At 44.8% G+C, this 19206-nt stretch overlaps 1 protein-coding gene across 3 annotated transcripts in view; it reads right to left on the bottom strand.

Moving 5' to 3' along the window:
• ERG (ETS transcription factor ERG) overlaps positions 1-14293 on the bottom strand; it is a 141366-nt gene extending 127073 nt beyond the window's left edge. For 2 of the 3 annotated variants that reach the window (XM_072338550.1, XM_072338529.1), the window contains exon 1: positions 14087-14293. The gene's annotated coding sequence lies outside the window, so the exon portion shown is untranslated. Of the gene's footprint in view, positions 1-13191; positions 13209-14086 lie in introns of those variants that run through there. The other variant, XM_072338535.1, reaches the window with a different exon arrangement.
• Between the last annotated feature and the right edge of the window lie 4913 nt (positions 14294-19206).

Genomic DNA, 19206 nt, shown 5'->3' on the forward strand with positions numbered 1-19206 from the left:
GAGCACAGCACAAACAGTTTATTAATGGCAGCAGATTTAACTTGGCTTTGTGTTCACTCACTCCAGGACAACCATTGACATCCACAATATTCACTGAGCCTTTTGCATTTGTTTCCCCATGACATCTGTGTGCTCACATAGACCTGAGGTTAAACCTCAGTGAAAAAACAGGAACATTTCTTGCCCTTTCCCTTCTCACTGGGAGAGCTTTGAAAGAGTTAAAATGTAGTTCCCGACTGGATTAAAAGGTTGTGCAGCTGAGTGGGGGTAACAGGATCCCTTCTCCATCCCCATGTGGGTTCCACTGATGTCAGCACGTGCTACTGATGCATTTTCCATGGCTTATTACAATTATTATACAGGCCTGATGGCAGCCTGGGAGGTTGGTGAGGGGAGCATGGGCACCGTCCTCTGTCACCCAGTGAGCAAGGATGCGCTTCCAGGTGCTGCTTGATGATGATTCATTATTGCACCAGGGCTTGCTGCTGTGAGGTGCTACACACACCTGTGAGATGTTCAGTAGGTGTGGATCCTCTGCTTAAAAACTGACAGACACAGGGTACTTTCCTGCATTGGTAGCACAGAATCACATGGGTTGGAAGGGGCCTCATGTGATCTATAATATCTCCATAGGAGACTGAACAGCCTCTCTGGGTAACCTTATCATAAAGATCTTTTGGGGGAGCTATCAATCCCTTGTAGAGCACGTCTTCTAATCCTTTTTAAAGCCATGACCATATCTGCTCAGAATTTTAGTCCCGCTGATATTCCCTTTTTTCTTTTCTTTTCTTTTGGAAAACCTAATATTGTTTAAAAATAACAGTCAGTCACCTCTACTCCCAAATCTGAGAGCCAAGAGCTACCTAATTCAGTGTCTTTCTGTAATTGGATCTCCACTGCAGACCTTTATGAATACAGTAAGGCCTTTGGCAAGTGTCTTTATCTTTAAAGCCCATACATGGTCATATTCTCTTTGACAGTGACAAGTCCTGAGAGGACGACCGAAGAGCATGCTTTAATACTATTACCTCTAACTTACTGCTGGAAGTGTCAAAAGGAAATGTAAACAGTCGAGTCAGTGAAGCAGTCCCAGATTATTATTTTTAGAATAGCAATGACATCAAGTTAGAAGCCATCATAAATTTAAAAAATGCATTCCCATTTATTTCAGAGAGTGACATGCAGGAATAGGCTGAAAAATTCCAATGTTGTCTCAAGAATTTCTCTCTCAGCACATTTCAGACTTGATTGGTATGAAATGAAAAATCCCAGAAGCAAGGGAAAACTAACAGACTCCGAAAATCAACCTTTGCAAGACTTCTGAAGATAGTTACTAAGTCTACAGTAAAAACAGTCAAGCCATTTGGAAAACAGTCCATTGAAAAGCCTACAACACCTCCAGAAAATATGGCTAAGTAGATCTAAGTGTGGCAATTTCAAGTGTAAGATGATGTTTTTACCCTTTTCCTTTTTTCCCCTCTCCCATTTTTTGAACACTAACATCAATCATCTTTCATTGCTTGCTTTTTATATCACTTCCCTAATCCCTTTTCTACTAACGTGAATGAGAAAAATCTCACTGCCATCAACAGGAACAACTTTCCAAAGTTATTAAGCCACTCATGCTCCTTCACAAAGAGGACCACCACAGAGCTTGACACGGACAGACTTCCAAGTCACAGTCATAGCTAAAATACCGTTGATAGGTCATCACAGTTCCTACGATACTGAAAATTTCCTTTTTGGTAGAATAGTTTAATTACTTTATATTTGAATGTTTCTTCCATAAACTTTTTTTTCCCAAAACTTATTTTTATTTTCCAGTATCGGGGCGATTACACTGCAGTAAAGAAGAAAACCTTTGTGTACTAAGTATGGCATCTTTGTTGCCTAAACTATGTATGTGAGAAGTTTATAGACCTTGCCAGATTCAGGGTGTGGTGCATTACGCTCTCCTTCATGTAAGCGCAGCCTCCATCTCTAAGTTGCCTTTTCATGGAAATACTGTTCGGAGAGCATTTCCATAAAAATTCACCTTGGCACAGCTCTGTTTCCCTTGTCATTTGCCCAGCTGTGTTCCTTCTTTGATTGATTTTCATTTTGAATACCGCACAACAGTCATTTTACTGAAGGGAGCAGGGCAAACTTGCCATTATTATGTAAGAGCAATTATCTCCATCAATTTAACACAGCCACACAAAACCTTATTGAAACTTTGTTACAGAGAAAGTCTGAGAGACCTCCAGCTGCCCTTGCAAAGGACAAGACTAAAATACAGCACACTGAGTACTGAATGTAGCATTCAGGAGAGGGGACACCAGATCATCTCCAGGGTTTGCTCCAGTCCTGGCTGAAGTCGTTGAGGGCCCTTCCACGAACCTGAGCAGAGGGCTGAGTCCAGCCTGGTTTGTTCAGGGAAAGAAGGTGTTCAGAAGAAGGGGAAGGAGTCATCCTCAAAGGAGCGAGCAGCTGGCATTGATGGATAAGTTCACTGAGGCCATACCATCATTCCTGACCCAGCTCCTGAGCCACCACATCCCACCAGCACCATGGGGAGACCTAAAATATTCTGTTTCCTTTACCAGTTCACAGAACTCAGACTGAGATTCAAACACATAGAAAATCCCAGCTTGTCTTGCAGCAGGCAATGCTGGGGGATGACAGAAAGGACCAAATGAGCTTGCCCAGCCCTGCACCGTCACTGAGGGAAGGCCAGACACAGGCTTGTTCACCCCAGTGAAACTTCCAGCACCACACCAGGGTCAATCAAAATTCTGTCTCTTCTGTTGCAACCACACAGCTACGCATCATGGAGCTCCAGCATACTCAAAGGGCATTCTGACCATCCTTCCCAAACATAAATATGAAAATATTATTTTAAATGATGGGTTTCATATTCACTGAAGCATTCACCCTACACTGAGGCTGAAAATGGACAGCCTGTGGTCTCTTTTATGAAGCTGTTTTTATCCTTTCGGAACCAAAGTGGTAAACCACTAATGGCATAAGCATTTTTCTCATTATCAGTTACAATGTTAATGATTCCTATTTAAGCAAGAAGTATTTTGAAACAATTCAGACTTGCATGCTCAGTTATTAGACCTCAGACTGTTTATTGCATCTTCTCTTGAGAAAGTTCTTTTATGATATTAAATGGAAGCGGTGCTTTCAAAACCATACAGTAATTTGCATCAGTAAACACTTTCAGGAACTTGTAACTACAGCATCTTAGGACTGGCTCATTTTCCAGATTCCTTGCATGAAAGTTTAGTTCACTCCAGTGCTCAGGTCTGACTTAAAATAGCTAACTGATCAATTAAATCTGTGGTCTATCAGCTGAAGCAAAAGGAAACTTTAATCCCAGTGCTTGTATTGGACTCTGCTTTGCAGTCTTGTGCAAATTACTCTACCTGCTCGCAGAAAACGCTCGCTGAAACAAAGGGTTTCAGTTTGTTTGCACTAATCCTTCTGCCACAATGTGGTGTTAAGTCATCTCTCCACCTCCAGGAGCCCACAGACATCCAACAGATGTTATTTTCACACAAGAAGCATGAAGGGCTTCTGTTTGCTGCCCTTTTTCCTCAAACCCCATCCCAATGCTTCTGCTGAGAAAGCTGGAGCTAAAGAATGACACTCAAGGAGAAGCGTCCATGGTTGAAATGGGAACGGGAGTCAGGAGGAGTAGAAATCAAATCACAGTGGCTCTAGTACCCAGAAATCAAGCACATTCATAAAACAATGACCCAACATTTTGAAAAGTATTGAGCACGTATTATAAAGTGGTTGCCAAAGGGTTGCTGTCATCTCCAGGAAAAGCAAACATGCCACAGATATTTCCTGTGCACACTGATCCTGGGGGAACAGTAAAAGTTGGTTATTGCACAGAGCTACTCTAAATGTTCTCGCTTTCATAATACACAAGTGTTTTCTCACTGCATCCATTTTTGTTCAAACCCATTGGTGGGCAGCATACCTAACTCAGCTTTTGTTTAAGTTCTTATGTTCTTCCAAGGTAATTGGCCCTATGGGACTTTAATCTAAATGGAGTGTATCTTTGTAGGGACCTCGTAGAGGTATTTCTAAAGTTTAATGGTCTCCTGAATTACTACTTTCCTCCCACTGTGAAGGAAATGGGCTTGCCGCCGTCCGTTTCCCTGTAGCATTCATTACTGCTAGCAACATGGATATAGAAGCAGCATCCCTCAGCCCATCTCATGTGTCAAAAACCCGAGAAAGAAGAGACAAAGCATTCATACCATTTAATGGGAGAAGACTTGCTCCACATCAGTCTGATCAAGTAAAAGTTCCCCTTACGTGCTACTGCTTGAGATCCATTCATTCAAGCTCAAAATGGGAGACTAAAGCAATTACATCTTAGCATAGCTTTCTGACACAGGGCAGCTTGGTGACACGGGCACAAGTCTGCTAGTGGTGTGAGAATGTGGATCTGTCTCTGTGGGGTTATTTCTGCCTTTCTTGTGCAATCATTTCTCAGACCACTTTTTAATGTCTTCCAGACCACCATCAGCCCACAGACCATATGTTGAGTAGCACTGCCGTAGACTAACTGGTTAATGAGTTATTCTCACAGCCTGCAATAAGGCTTCCCTTAGGAGCTGGTAGACATCTAGTTGCCTGCCAGCATAGTTGAGAACCAGCTCTCAACTGCTGTCAATACCTAATTTAAAATGCTTGTAAACTTCTTGTTTACCTAAAAGCTAAGTTCTTCATTCATTCCTCCTTCCCCCAGGCAAACAACAGCTAGTCACGTGCACACCAAAAGAGAGAATTTAGTTTTAAAAAGTGTAGGTAGATCTTCAGTCGGCAGCAGTTAAGAAACACTCAGGTATGGCAGAGCTGACCCTGGCTCATCACCAGCTGAACCTCTCTGTAGTACCCCATGAGCAGAAACAGAGGGATCCTGGACACTGATGTGTAACCTTTGTATTGGGTCCATGGTGGAAAAAAAATCAAGGGGCTTTACCAATCACAGAATCACAGAATCACAGAATGACCCGGGTTGGAAGGGACCTCAAGGATCATGTAGTTCCAACCCCCTTGCTTAGCAGGGCCACCAAACATACACATTTACTAAATCAGGTTGCCCAGGACCCCATCCAACCTGGCCTTGATCACCTCCAAGGACGGGGCATTCACAACCTCCCTGGGCATCCTGTTCCAGGGCCTAACCACTCTCCTAGTAAAGAACTTCCCCCTAACATCCAACCTAAATATTCCCTCCTTCAACTTGGATCCATTTCCCCTAGTCCTGCTATTGTCAGCCCTTTCAAAGAGTTTACTCCCCTCCTGGGTGTAGGTTCCCTTCAGGTATTGAAAGGCTGCAATGAGGTCACCCCTCTGTCTTCTCTTCAAGTTCAAGTACAGGTACAAGTTCTATTCAAAAACAATAGTTTAAAGTTTCCCAATGGTATCCTCAGCTCCATACCAGACAGTCTGAGCAGGGCTGAGGAGGGATGTCCATCTACATGTCCACTTACTGTATCAGCCTAGTGACAATCTTGCATGTCCCAAGCCTATGGTTGTTTTCCTCCCTTCTCTGGCCTGCTGACACCACCTGTCTCACTGCAAGACAAGGAATGGATATGTAAAACCTGATGTGCTTTGGCTGTAAATGTCATCATATCCAAAACACCATTCAAATTTTAAATGGAAAAATTAGGATTCCCTGCAATAAGAAGCTACTTGACCCTCTGAGGGACTAAATTAGGAAATCTTGACAGTAAATCTTCACTGATACCTTGCTGCTAAGGGACTGAGCAGGAGGTAAGCAGGCATATGACTCAAGTTTCCACACACAGGAAAGATGAATTCATCCAGAGAAAGCGGAAATGATCTGACTTTGTTCAAGGAAATTTTACTGAGAGGAGAAGCAGTATCTGTTTCCTGTGCTAAAAAGACAGTGCCTTTAAATTCTGTACTAGCCCCATCACAAGGAAAAGACTACACCATTTCTCAGACCCAGTAGAAATATTAAAAAGAAACTGTTCATCTGTACAGTTCTGCACCTCCTAGAAACCAACTGAAAAACTTCAGCAAGGTTGATTTCATCCTGTGAATGCCAATTCAGAGCTTTCAGACATTTTCATTACTTCTACTGGAGTGGAGGAGAAAGAACAGTTTTTAGTTTGATGTTTTTTTCCATGTAAAAGCAACTGAAAATGGTAAATAATTTAAACATGCTTATTCCTTTTATTCAGGAGAGTTAACTGGTCCAAGGGAGAACAACAGGGCTGACAAACACCCATAAAAGCACATGTGGTGAAGTGCACCACTGGTTTTCAGTTTCATTGGACCAGCCAGGCTCTCGCTTCCTACCAACCCATTAAAAATGAGGAAGGAGTTCAAAAATTCAGCAGCACCTACTTAGCTGTGAGTGACCTTTTGTGAAATCCTTTGTCTTGCTAATTGTTTCCCTTATTACCCAGAGAGCAATGCAGTACAGAGGAGAGCTGATGTCCCCTGCAGCCCTGTGGGGCAGGTCCATAGCCAACCCAGAAGAGCTGAGCTCTGTTAACTTTACCAGCGTGGACATGCTCTCATCTCACGTGCACATCAACAGCAACACTCCAGGACCCCAGTTGCCAGCGATGATTTGTCACCTCACAGGTCCATAAACACTCCCAACTTACGTCAATGTGGTTTCAGGCACATTTTTAGCTCAGACCACTCATTTTGAGCAGTCCAAAGGGAGACCAGAGCCAATGGTCAAAAGGAGCCTCACTGTGCTCCACACGAGTTTACTGATCAGAAGTGTATGTCTTCAGGGAAGCGAGGATGCCAGAAATCAGGGCAGAAAGCTCGCCAGAATTCATCCAACCGTTCACAGACAGGAACTGGGAATCACACTCTTCTCCGACAAATGCTAAAACTATCCAAATCCAAATCCCCTCCCCACAAAAACCCAAATGCCTTCTTTCTATTTTCCCTGGTGTTAAACATATGTTACATGTGCATTACAAAGCTCGCACACAAATTGTGTTTTGAAGCGGGGACCAAAGTGCAGCAAACATCCTCACTCTCACTCACATTTCTGCTTTCCAAGAGAAGTGCCAGAGAAAGTATTCTATTTTTGTAAGAGTTTAAAGGGCATGGTCAGAAAAGTGACTATGTAAAAATGGCACCTTTTCATCCAGCAGATCTGTTCCCAGTGAGTATTCTGACTCATGTCTGCTTACTTCAGTGACCAAAATAGATTTTTACTACTTCTCACTCCTCTTTAGCCCTTCAGAAGCAACACAATGAGGAGGGAGGGATATAAATCCTATGCAGAACCAAAACCCACTGGGACTTGTGACCCACATTATGAGGCACATGGGAAAGGGCTGGATGTACCTCTGAGGGTGGCAGTACCACTGCCCACTAGTTTGCCTGTCTCATATAATATTAAGTACACCACAGGGGTGTTGTTATCTGAAAGGGGGAGGGGAGAGGAGAGGAGAGGAGAGGAGAGGAGAGGAGAGGAGAGGAGAGGAGAGGAGAGGAGAGGAGAGGAGAGGAGAGGAGAGGAGAGGAGAGGAGAGGAGAGGAGAGGAGAGGAGAGGAGAGGAGAGGAGAGGAGAGGAGAGGAGAGGAGAGGAGAGGAGAGGAGAGGAGAGGAGAGGAGAGGAGAGGAGAGGAGAGGAGAGGAGAGGAGAGGAGAGGAGAGGAGAGGAGAGGAGAGGAGAGGAGAGGAGAGGAGAGGAGAGGAGAGGAGAGGAGAGTTCCCTGCAGCAAACCAGCCCCAAGTCCTAACCAACCTAGTAGTACTAACCAACCTAACCAAGTACTACAGCTCTGGTCCCTGGGAGATGTAAGGGATGAGCCCCAGGTGTGTATCATCTTTATGGCTGCATCACCTTCTGCCCTGATGAGATAATTTCTGTAAAAGTCTGACATGGGCATTTCCTTCAAGAATAGAACTGAGTCTCAATAGAAAGACAGCAAGACTGATCCATTCCTATCTTATTCTAATGATAAAAGAGATGGATGGAGGCTGCTTCCCCGTGGCTTTCCCAAACAGAGGTGGTTGTCTCAGATTGGCAAATTGATCTGTCCTCAGCCCAAGGAGGAAACTGACAACTGCCATCCACTAACTGCTTACATTTTAGGTGGCTACATCTCAGTGAAATTAAGCCTACCCCCACAAAGCAGTTTTACAAGCTCACCACAGCAGATTTGACTTCCCTGCTTAGAAGGTGGAAGAACCAAAATCTCAGATTCCTCTGTGCTCTTCATTTTGAGAGCATGATGAATTGCTTCGCTGACATGAAACCTTGGTTGTGCCTACTAAGAGGTGCTCTTTGTGGTTTCAGGATGTTGACATTCATATTGGTGACAGATTATTTGGCTTGTCCCGACTGCTAGAGATACAGAGTATGCTACAGACTATTTGCTATAAATTCATAAAAATACCAGAGAACTTATAAAAGCAATGAAGGAATGAGGAGTACTGGCCCAAATTCCCAGTTTCACATTCTGGGCAAATATAATGAAGCTGGGGGAAAAGCATTCACTTGATTTAATATCTTTTTTAAAGATTATTTTTCTTTATTTTCTAACCTGCTTTTAATTCACAAACCTGTGTAAAAAAAAAAAAAAACACTGTCAGCCTTTGAAGAGCCAACTAGAGCCAGAACAGCCAATGTGACAGTGCTTCTTTGGAGAAATGACTGATAACTTTTGCTGTACCTGCTTCACATGGGTCCTGCAATTCAGCTTCTTTTCCAAGCAGTTTGCAGTTTAGTCTCAGTGCAAGCTGCTATGCAATGTACTAGCGTTACTTTTTTAGTTATACTATCAATCCTTTGTGAACTCGGCAGAGAACAGTCCTTTTCATAAACAGAATTTTAAAACATGAGGCTTAAATTTATTGCCGTTCATTCAGAAATGACAAAGCCTTTTTAGAACACTGAATTTCCCATCAAGATTTCCCTTCTGTACAGCTTATAAGCTTTTTTCCTTTCTAAATCCGTTTTAATTCTTTTAATTTTACAGAAAATAAAAAGATAAACCATGAAATTTGTTTAAACTTCATTTTCTTTGACTGTCGTGCTTAACTTTTTGTACTGCCACCACATAAGAGTAATTTGCAAAGAAGATGCATGTGGAGCTCAGTGAATCCATATGATCTTTGCACATACACTCAATTACACTAAAACAAATCACACATGAACTGCATGCAGTACGGCTACTGAGTGACAAAAAACGTATGGGACTTCTTGAAAAAGTATGCTTCAGTCAAATCAGGTCAAATAGACTGTGTATATCCATGCTTAATAAGTTAAAAATGAAGTAATAAACTCAGTGCAAAGCTAGGAGGTATTACGAAAAGCTCAAACTGGTAAGCCTCCGTGACTTACAAATGAAAAGGCATCAACCAGATTTTGCACAATATTTTGTTACAAGTAGTTTACAGAGCAGCAAGCTGCTGCTTCTAACCAGCCACTGTCAGCAGTAGGAAAATGACAGAGATATATTCTCACACATATTTGATAACAGCAGAGCGTTAGCAAAAATAGACCCTCACAGGCCACTTGTAGCAACCAGGGGAAGATAGAAGCATAAAAAGCTTGCTCAGTAGGCAGTGTAATTGGTAATGAAGAGAGCTTAACAGGTAAGAGCATCATCTCCCAACCCCTCTCACCTGAACTGCCTCATTCAAGGCTGCTGCTACCTCCCTGCTGGCAGCCCAGGTGCTGCAGGACAGCCCACCCTCTGCCTGGAGAGGAAGGTGATACTGGCCACAGGCTGCGCTCACTGACTTGCAGCAGTGCTGCTCTCTGAGCCCTTCGGTCCCCATCCAGTCACGTCACCCTGAGCAAAGTCCAAGAGATTTTTTTCTCCCCTTGCTGCTTCCTTGCGAGGTGAAAAGAAAACAAGCCTGTTTCATTACAGACCTCCTGCAGGAACTTGAAAACTTGGGTGTCTAAACTGCACTGATTGAAACCACATTGAAGCTCGTGTTTGCTTAACTTGCAGAGCTGCAAGCCTGCCGGTGCTGATCACTTCCTACAAGCCAACCCTTTTGGTAAGTCAGCAGCTAATGAGGTACGTGCAGTTCAAAGCTGCAGACTACCTGGCAAACACAGATCTGAAACACAGCACAAGTTGAGGTTCATGTGCATGAGTAGCACTGTGAAAAGGGCAGCTGCTTCTCAATGTCCAGCCAATATGGCACAGTACACGGGCAGTCTCCAAGCTTCCCTGCGCTGGGAGGATCAGCAGCAGCACATCATCACTGAACAGATAGTAAGGCTGAAAGCAACCCTGCTATCCAGACAATTTAATAGGGACGTGGATACCACACAGAGCACATATTGAAACAAACAACAGAAGAGCTCAATACGACAGCAAACCCCTGGCTCTCCACCCCCTGGTACACACCAGTAGTCTCCCAGACACAGTGGTCCCACAGCATCCAGGTCATGTGGCTGCAACAGAGGCCCTTCCCTTCCACCCACTGTCTATCAAAGCATCTGGTATCTACAGCTAAAACGAAAACACATGTTTATTGTTTTCTCTTAGGGCAGACAATTAATATTTATACGACGCATTATCAAACAAACATAACTATGTATTTTGTTCCTGGAATAAGTTATTCTTTTTCGTAACGGAATGAAGTTGTGCCAAGGAGGGATTTCATCTGATGCAAGCAGCATGCAAGAGCAATCCACGTCCCATCGTAACTTTCAAAACTGAAAAGCAGTGTTTCAGAATGTGTCACAGAAAAGGTAAGACTATGAAAACGAATGCTGTGGAGCACACTGCTGCTCTGCCCAAGAAAAAGTGCCACCAAGACTAATAGGAGATACCCCTGCAACAGAAGTACGGCAGTAGACATCCTGCAAATGGCATGTTTACTCTAGATCAAATATCATTTTAACTCTTAAACAACATAAAAATGCCTCACCGCATACATTTCAGCTTTTATATACACACCAATTAACAAGGACATGCACTACATCTACAGCAGAATAAACTCTTGGGTTTTCATTGTGAAATTGCTGTTTCTCGCGCTCAATCAAGCTCTCCAGATTATACACATACCACTATATATAAATAGAAGAGGTCAAAATGTAGTTTAAATATAACAGATATGTCCGCAGCTCCATATTTAGATGCACCCTTTAATTTTTTCTATTCCCTACTTTTCACTGACATTTAAATTTAGCAAAGTAATTTTAGACTGTCAGTTTTTTACCTACACTAGTTAACTTCCATCAACATTGTCAAAGAAATGTACTAGATTTCCTCTATTTATTTAATTACTTTTCAAACCATCATAGTAACACAAATCCTCACAACTCCAGCCTTCAGCCCAGACAGAAGACAAAATGATGCTCAGCTAAAACCTACCTGACTAAAAGTACATGGCTAGAATCATGCCGGGAAACCAAATATATTCTAGTGGCCAGAAAAGTGGACAGCTATGGGCGCACTGAAAGCCAGCATGGCGTTAGAGCACAAAAGGTCATTCTTTCAAGCCCTGACCATCCCCACTGTCAGCAGTGTCCACCTAGGGACCACAGCCTTTCATAATGCATGAAATACAATTTGACCTTACAATTTGACCAACCCCGAAAGAAAGAAAGAAAGAAAGAAAGAAAGAAAGAAAGAAAGAAAGAAAGAAAGAAAGAAAGAAAGAAAGAAAGAAAGAAAGAAAGAAAGAAAGAAAGAAAGAAAGAAATCCACTCTAAAAAAACAACAACATGGTAATCTTACTGATAATGTAAAATAAATAACCCCCCCCCAAAAAAAAAACAACCTCCAAACAACCCAGCCCCAAAGCCCAACAACCTATGGTAGGTATTTCAAGGGAAAGGATTTGCTTCAACCCATGCAGTTGTAATGGTTTCATTGTTACCTGCTCATAACTCCTGGAGTGTTTAGGAAAGGAAGGAAGTGTGGCATGTATCCTCTCACTGCTACCAGATGCCAACAGCACTGCAAAAGCTTGCCATGGCTTTTATTTTTAATTCTCAGCAGAGGGCATAGAAACAAGGGGAGAAACTCTTATATGGGTAAACCTCCATTAAGTGGTCAAAACAAGCTGCCCTGCAGCAGGAGAACCAATGCAGTCTGCCTCCAGCTTGGCTGGAGAAGCACTGGTGTTTTGTAGGGAGCGCAAAGGAAGGGATTTGCCTCATCGGTAGCCAGGTATTCGCTCATGTGATGCTGCTCAAACCAAGCAGGTGACAAACAACCAGCTGGGGATTTGGTGTTTGTTTACACAGCTCCACGTGCACATATAAAATAAATTCCACCCCCCTCTCCCCCCAGCAAGCAAGTTGCAGAGACATCCACAGTGCCCAGGCAAAAGTAATGGAGTCCTGGGTTACAATCATACCAATAACAACTGAGACTGCAATTTCTGCCTATTGACATACGGGTGATTGTGCTCATGACAAGGGACGCTCCTTCTGAGTTTGTAGCAATCTGTACTTCAAGCTTCTAACTTCAAGCTCCTAACACCGACACTGCTCAAGAGGCTCATGTAGCCACACTGCATTGCAGCCCGACAAGGAACTAAAAGCTGGTTAACGAAAAGAGAGAGAAGCCCCGCATCTCATGCTGCTATAAACCATTGGAAGAGACACGGCCAACTGATATCATCTAGAATATATCTTTAGAAACGAAATGCTACATAAATTGTAAGCCAGGGTAACACCTCAGGAGCAAAAAGTCCGACTGATCCCATCTAGGACTACTGCTGACAGATCATTTATAAAGTGACTGCAACATGTAACTCTATCCAGCACTGTATGATTTGTTTAACTTTGGGGAGTCAGTTGTGGGAGGTGGGGACAGATGCTATCCCAAACTCTAAGCCCTGAAGTGCTTTCGGAGGTAGCTCTTTTCTTCCTTGCAAAGTTTCCCAAAGATTTGCGCATCCCGTCAGCCATTGTTTGGCTGCACACAAGTGTGGTAGAAAATAAGTAAGAGCCGACATTACTCCTTCATCCTACAGCATCACTGATTATCTTTGATGTCATTTAGAAAACAGACAAGATAATATCAAAATAGATTTGTCCTACATTAAGCATTTAGCCTTTCTTTCTTTTCATTTAACTAGGAAGCTTCCAAGCGATCTGTTACGGACCCTTCTCTTCCGCGCTTTCCATGTCAGCTCAGGAGTGTTTGAAACTCCACAGGTGGTGGTGCACAGACCCGATGAAAGCTTCCATTTCCTACCCTGGTGAGATGCTGTCTTTGTCTACTTCGCTTGTTTCCATGAAACTGGGGAAGCAATTAAAGGGTTAAACCAAAGGAATGTGACATTTCTCCATGTGCAGTTCAGAGACCTATCCTGGTTTTTCTAACGGGCTCAAAATTACATGGGTAGAGTGTAATTTCCAAACTATTGGTTTAGAGCTGAAGCAGTGTTAATTCAGAGAGTGGCACTTCTTTGAATACAAATAACTATTAGGAAAAAAAAAAAAAAAAAGAAAGTACAAGTTTAAGTACACTGTGGGCACTCTGTGATGGCAGCAATGAATGGAAGTTTATGTTAGCCAGAACTTGCAACTTCAGCTTTTGCTAATAAGATTACCTTCGCTGCAAAGCCTATAGGAAAGTCATCTGGTCACCCAAACAGACACTGAGTGCACTATGCCCAAGCGCTGGCTCCAAGAAGTGCCACAACCAGCTCTGATCTCATCAGCCCAACTCAGGTAACTGAAGGTTTTCCTACATCCAAGCGCTTGCCAGCTTTTGAGACAGCGGCACAGGTATTAGGTAGCTGAATGGCGAAGTGCCGAAAGAATTACAAACGAACGAGAAGAAAAAAATAATAACAAAGGGGGAGGGAGGATATTTCAGAGACTTGAGCCCGAAAAAAAGAGCGGCCAGCCTGAAACCAAACGCATCAAAACGAAAGTGCTATCGCTTTACCACCCGAAGCAGCCGGCTATGTCCGAGTGCGGGCAGCGGGCGCCCGTAGGAGGATGCTCGGCCACCGCCGCCCCACTCCCTTCGCCTCGACGGCGGCGCCGCGCCCCCTCCGCGCCCATCCCCACGGCCTCGGGCCGCTCAGAGTCCCCCCCCTTCCCCCGCGCTCCGTCTACCGCGGTCTGGGAAAAGGACTTACCGGGCTCGGCGTGCGGCGGGGGACGGGGACGGGGACGGGGCCGGGGGAAGGAGGTGGCCGCCGCCAGCAGGAACGAGCGAGGGAGTGAGCGAGAGCGCGGGGCCGGCGGAGTGCAGTGAGTCACTTCAGTCGGGACGGGCTCAGCCCATCGCGCTGGCCCCGGGCTCAATGAGCCTCTTTCTTTCTCCAATCGCCGAGCGGCGCAGCCGCTGCTCCTCGGCTCTCCTCGGCTCCCCCGCGGCCGTCGGGGCGGCCCCGCGCTGCCCGCCGGGCACCGGCACCCCCCGGGGCGGCCCCGCTCCGCACGGGGGGGGGGGGGGGGGGCGGGCGGAACTGAAGGTGAGCGAGACCGGCGGGGGTGGGGGGGGAGGGGGGGAGCGGGTCTGTGGGGCTCGGCCCGGGAGGGTTTAAAGAGAAGTACATGCGACGAGCCGACGTGAAGTCCGAGAGACGGCAGCGGGGCTCTGCAGCACCGTGTAATAAAGAAATGGATGCGGGGAAATAAAAGGAGGAAGGGGGGAGAGCGGTGCGGAGATCCCCTTCAGTGGGAATCGGGGAGTGGACGCATCTCGGAACGGGGAACAGAGCTCTCCCATCACACACACACAGCAGAAACACACAGCGCACGAAGCAGAGAGAGCCGCGCACGCCGGAGTGCAACGAGCGATACGCCTCTGCCTTTATCCCGTCCCGTCCCTCCTTACCGGGGAGCCGCTCCTGCCGCCGCCGCCGCGCTGCCCCGGCCGCCCTCGGGCGCTCTTCGGCCCCCGCCGCCGCTCCGGGCATCGCCCACCGCCGGTCCCCGCGGCGCTCTTCGGGCAGCGGTCAACACACGGAGAGGCAGCGTGCGATGCGGAGAGCCGAGTGCTCCCTTAATTAAAAAAATAATAATGATAATAAAATAAAATAGTAGGGGGGAAAAAAAAAGAAAAAGTAGAAGAAAAAAAAAAACTAAAAGCGTCTCAGTTTTTAAAGCAGAACTACATAATGTATTAATTGGTCACTATTAGCATGCAGTTTTATTGAGCGTAGCACACAGAAGTCTGATTGTGAGCGAGGAGTGTTTTCAATGAAAGTGGAGTTATTTTAGCTGCAGACATGTTTACATTTCTGTGGTTTAGTCTATAACTTTCTCTTTTTCTTGCTTCAGAATTCTGCTCCATGAAGCAAAGCCCTGAGCTCCCAGACATTCCAAAAAGTCTGCCAAAATAATAGGAAAAAAAAAAAGAAAAAAGAAAAAAAGAAAAAAAAATGGAGGAGAAATAAAAACACACACACACACACACACACACACACACAGAGACCCCCAAGTCTGGGTCAGACCCAGGGCTGGATATGGGCAGAGTGAGCGTTACCCCCTCCTCACTCTCTCTGCAGCTAAAAAGCCTTCAGGGCTCCATTTCCTGTTTTTAAGGAAAAAATAAAGCGGGTCTAGGTCTGATTTTAGACACTGCCTAGACCAGGGCTGGTGGGTGCTGGGGACCTTTAACTATTTCCATGCCAAAGGGTCCCCTCTCCACAGACCTCACGCTTCTCCCCTCTGGGAGCACGATGGTTTTGGACCACACTGTGCCTTTTTGAACTCCTAAGTCATGATCAAAAGAATTAAGCAGCAGCCTGGCCCATGCTCAGCTCAGAGCGGCAAAGCAAAGAGACAGAGCACCCCAAAAGTGGATCTTGCCACAGCAGCACCTCCCAGTCCATTCTCTGTGGCCAGGAAGCATCCCCTTCACCCTCCTCCTCTCCCCCCCAACCTGCCCCACAGTCTATGCCTCCCTGCTGGGGACAGACAACATCCTACTGAGTGTCAGAACCACAGCTTCAGAAAAGCAAGATATCCCCTCCCAGTCTTGTTCCAAGCATTTCTAGGTGCCTCTTTCCCCATTTTATCCCCTCCTTTTTTTTATTTTACATGCCAGATGACTGCTGTATAGTTGGACTTTTTGCTTTTGAAGAAGCCCGAAAGCGTTACGATTTCCTAATGCTTAAAAAAGAAAAGAAAACACCTTTTCCCCAAGATGTTTTGTATTAATTTAAGTATTGGTTCCTGGTTCGTGTCAGGCCCTTTTGCAATGAAATGTCCTGCGTGGGTTGTCACACCTGCTAAATATAATCCTCTCTTTCTTTTGATATTCTGCAAAGGGCCTTTAAAGGTTCACATCCTCCAGTCTGGAGATTTAATTGCTTCATCTCAGATTTTAAAAAGCCTTGTAAATTGCTGAATTTTGTCGATTTCAAAGAAAAGGGAGGGATGCAATGGAGCTGTGAGGCGATGCCAATGCCCTGTGCCCTCCTCAGCCCTGAGCCACTGTCTCACCCCAAAGGCTCTGAGCTTCAGAGCCAAGAATGTGAGCTGACTTTATGGCTTCCAATGGGCTGAATATGAAAATAGTAGCCCACTGCACTATGGTAAATGCTCACCAGGGAGGAAATCACAGATTCTGTTTTATAGAAGGTAATGGAGTGAGATTACTTGCACTAATGTACTTAACTCTTCAGAAAACATAAATCTTGCAGAAAGGCAGCCCCAAAATGAGTTGCTCCCCAAAACATTGGTGGAACTGGGTTAGGATGGGTGTGCTAAGCCCCATGACCAGGCAGGGACAGGTCCATCCCACCCCTGGGGACAGAGGGACATGAGTCCCTATGAAGGCTCACTGTGCATCTTTCCTGTCAGTATGAATGACACAGGGGCAGCAGCTCTCCACCATCTTCAAAGCAAAACCCTGAGCCACTCTCTCCAGCAGGGACAGCAGACTTTCTGCAAGCAAGCATCCACCGATATAGGAAATGGGGATGTGGCTTACAGGTGGGATCTGAGAGGGACCTGAGCCAGGAGCATGCTCTGGCAGCCAGAGACAGCACTCTCAGAAGTAGGGTTTGAATTTTGAGTGGTCCTGTGTGGAGCCAGGAGCTGGACTTGATGATCCTTGTGGTTCCCTTCCAACTCAGGATTGACGTAACCGCCAATTAACCTGACTTATCCCGGGACCTCGACTGTCCGGGGGAGAGAGACATAAACATGGATGCCATGATGTCATCTCTCAATTTATTGCTGCATCACACTCCTTATATACCATCCTAAATCCCGCGCAGACGTGTACACCCGCTACGCAAAACCTGATGAACGCAAGAGAACCTGTACACACACTTACCTAAACCCCCCACCCACTAACACTTAACCTACAGGCCTAACTCAGCTATTCTAGAACATTCCATCTACTCAGAACTACTGTATGCACTCATAAATCCTTACAAAGACAACCTAGTACCCCAACACAGGATATTTCACGATCTTACGATTCTGTGATTGTAAGTCAGATTGGTGGTTGGACTGGTGTTCTCGAAGGTCTTTTCTGATCTGGATGATTCTGTGATTCTGTGGTAGAGTACCAGTGCAACGCTTCTTACACAGTTCTGGAAGAATGAAACTTCCAGGTGCTTCTGCAGGTGAAGACTGGGCCTTAGGATACCGCCGCTTGGTAAGAAATGGAAAGGACAGTGTGTTCACATCATCCTCCACCTCCTCAAACACAGTTTTCAGAATACAGGATTGAAATGAACTATCAAAAAAAACTGAATTCTCACAACTGGAAGATGAAAAAACATTACCAGCTCTTTTCCTATGAGTCTTACAAACCTATGAAAATACATATGTTGTTGTCGTGGATGACTTGCAGTCCCTCATGTCAGCACAGCTGTCACCTCCTCACTGGGGCCTGGACTCCTTGGTGGTACAGAGCTTGCTGGATTGAACCTGGGTGCCATAGGCTGCAAGAAGGCAATGGCAGTGCCACAGTAGGTAAAAAGTGGACAATGGATCCACATGCCTCTCATGTTTCATCAGTGTTTTCCCCCATAACACCCAGAGTACATACACACCAGTAGCTGAAGAAGTTTTGAGATTTGTTCTGCTTAACAGCCAGCAGGATAGGCTGCAATTCATAGCACAGAAACCAGGGCTACACCTGAGCAGGTCACAAAGCCATGTGGGTTTGGACACAGGATGCGATCCTATGAAAACACTCATGCTTCGTGTTGCAGTTCCAGCACCTGTAAAAGTGTCTCTAAGTCTCATCTACCTCAGAGGCATTTTAACTCCAATTCAATAAGCGGAACAAATGAAAGAGGGGTGTTAGTGAAAAGCTAGTAGCATTCATTATCATAGATATTAAAAATAAAATAGGATATGATGTTTTCCCTTCAGAATGAAAGAAGATGAGGGCAGGAAAGATGATTTTATTTTTTACACTGTTTAGCATTTTTTTCTTCAAAATCCAATTATAGCATCTGGTTTTCTCAGTAAAATAGAAAATAATTAACACTTAAGATGAACTAGTCTGGCAAAAAAAAGGGGGTGGCGCTTAGGTAAATATTAACTATCACAGGTTTGGATCACATTCACTGATAAAGGTTCTTTCATGCAAAAATGACATTTAAACCAAGAAAGACTGACAGTTATATTGACAAACCCTGTTGCCTAGGTGTTAACAGGCATCATTTTTTATTTTATCTTTTCTAAGTACCAGAAAGGATGACAGCAATGTGGCCATGTCTGTGGAGCTCAATAACGTCCTTCTTGTGTGAGAATCACTTTTTATTGGGGAAGAAAGAGCATTTCTTGCTAAAAACACTTTGTTGAGAGAGAAACTGGGACTTACCTGATTTAAGTGCATGCTTAGATAAAGAATTTGCCCCGTCCCTGGTGGTGTTCAAGGTCAGGTTGGATGGGGCCCTGGGCAGCCTGGTCTAGAATTAAATAGGGAGGTTGGTGGCCCTGCCTGTAGTGGGGAGGTTGGAGATTCATCATCCTTGAGGTCCCTTCCAACCTGGGCCATTCTGTGATTCTCAGTATGAATTTGGACTAATAGGATATTGTTATCCAAGATATTCGACACCAGTAGTATATTCAGGACTGCTGTATAAATTTAAAACAATTCACACTGAGTTCCAACCAATTGGCTTAAAGGAAAGGGGAACTATTTGTTTGCTTGCATTTTTAATTTTTTGGTAAAAATTCTGTTTATAGTATTAATTGAGATTAAAACACTAACAATGTGATAGCAGGAAAAGCCCAGACTTGAGACTTCCACAAATTTCACTGGGTTTTTTATAAGGTC

The sequence above is a fragment of the Excalfactoria chinensis genome, chromosome 1, assembly GCF_039878825.1.
Source record: "Excalfactoria chinensis isolate bCotChi1 chromosome 1, bCotChi1.hap2, whole genome shotgun sequence".
NCBI classification, from domain to species: domain Eukaryota; kingdom Metazoa; phylum Chordata; class Aves; order Galliformes; family Phasianidae; genus Excalfactoria; species Excalfactoria chinensis.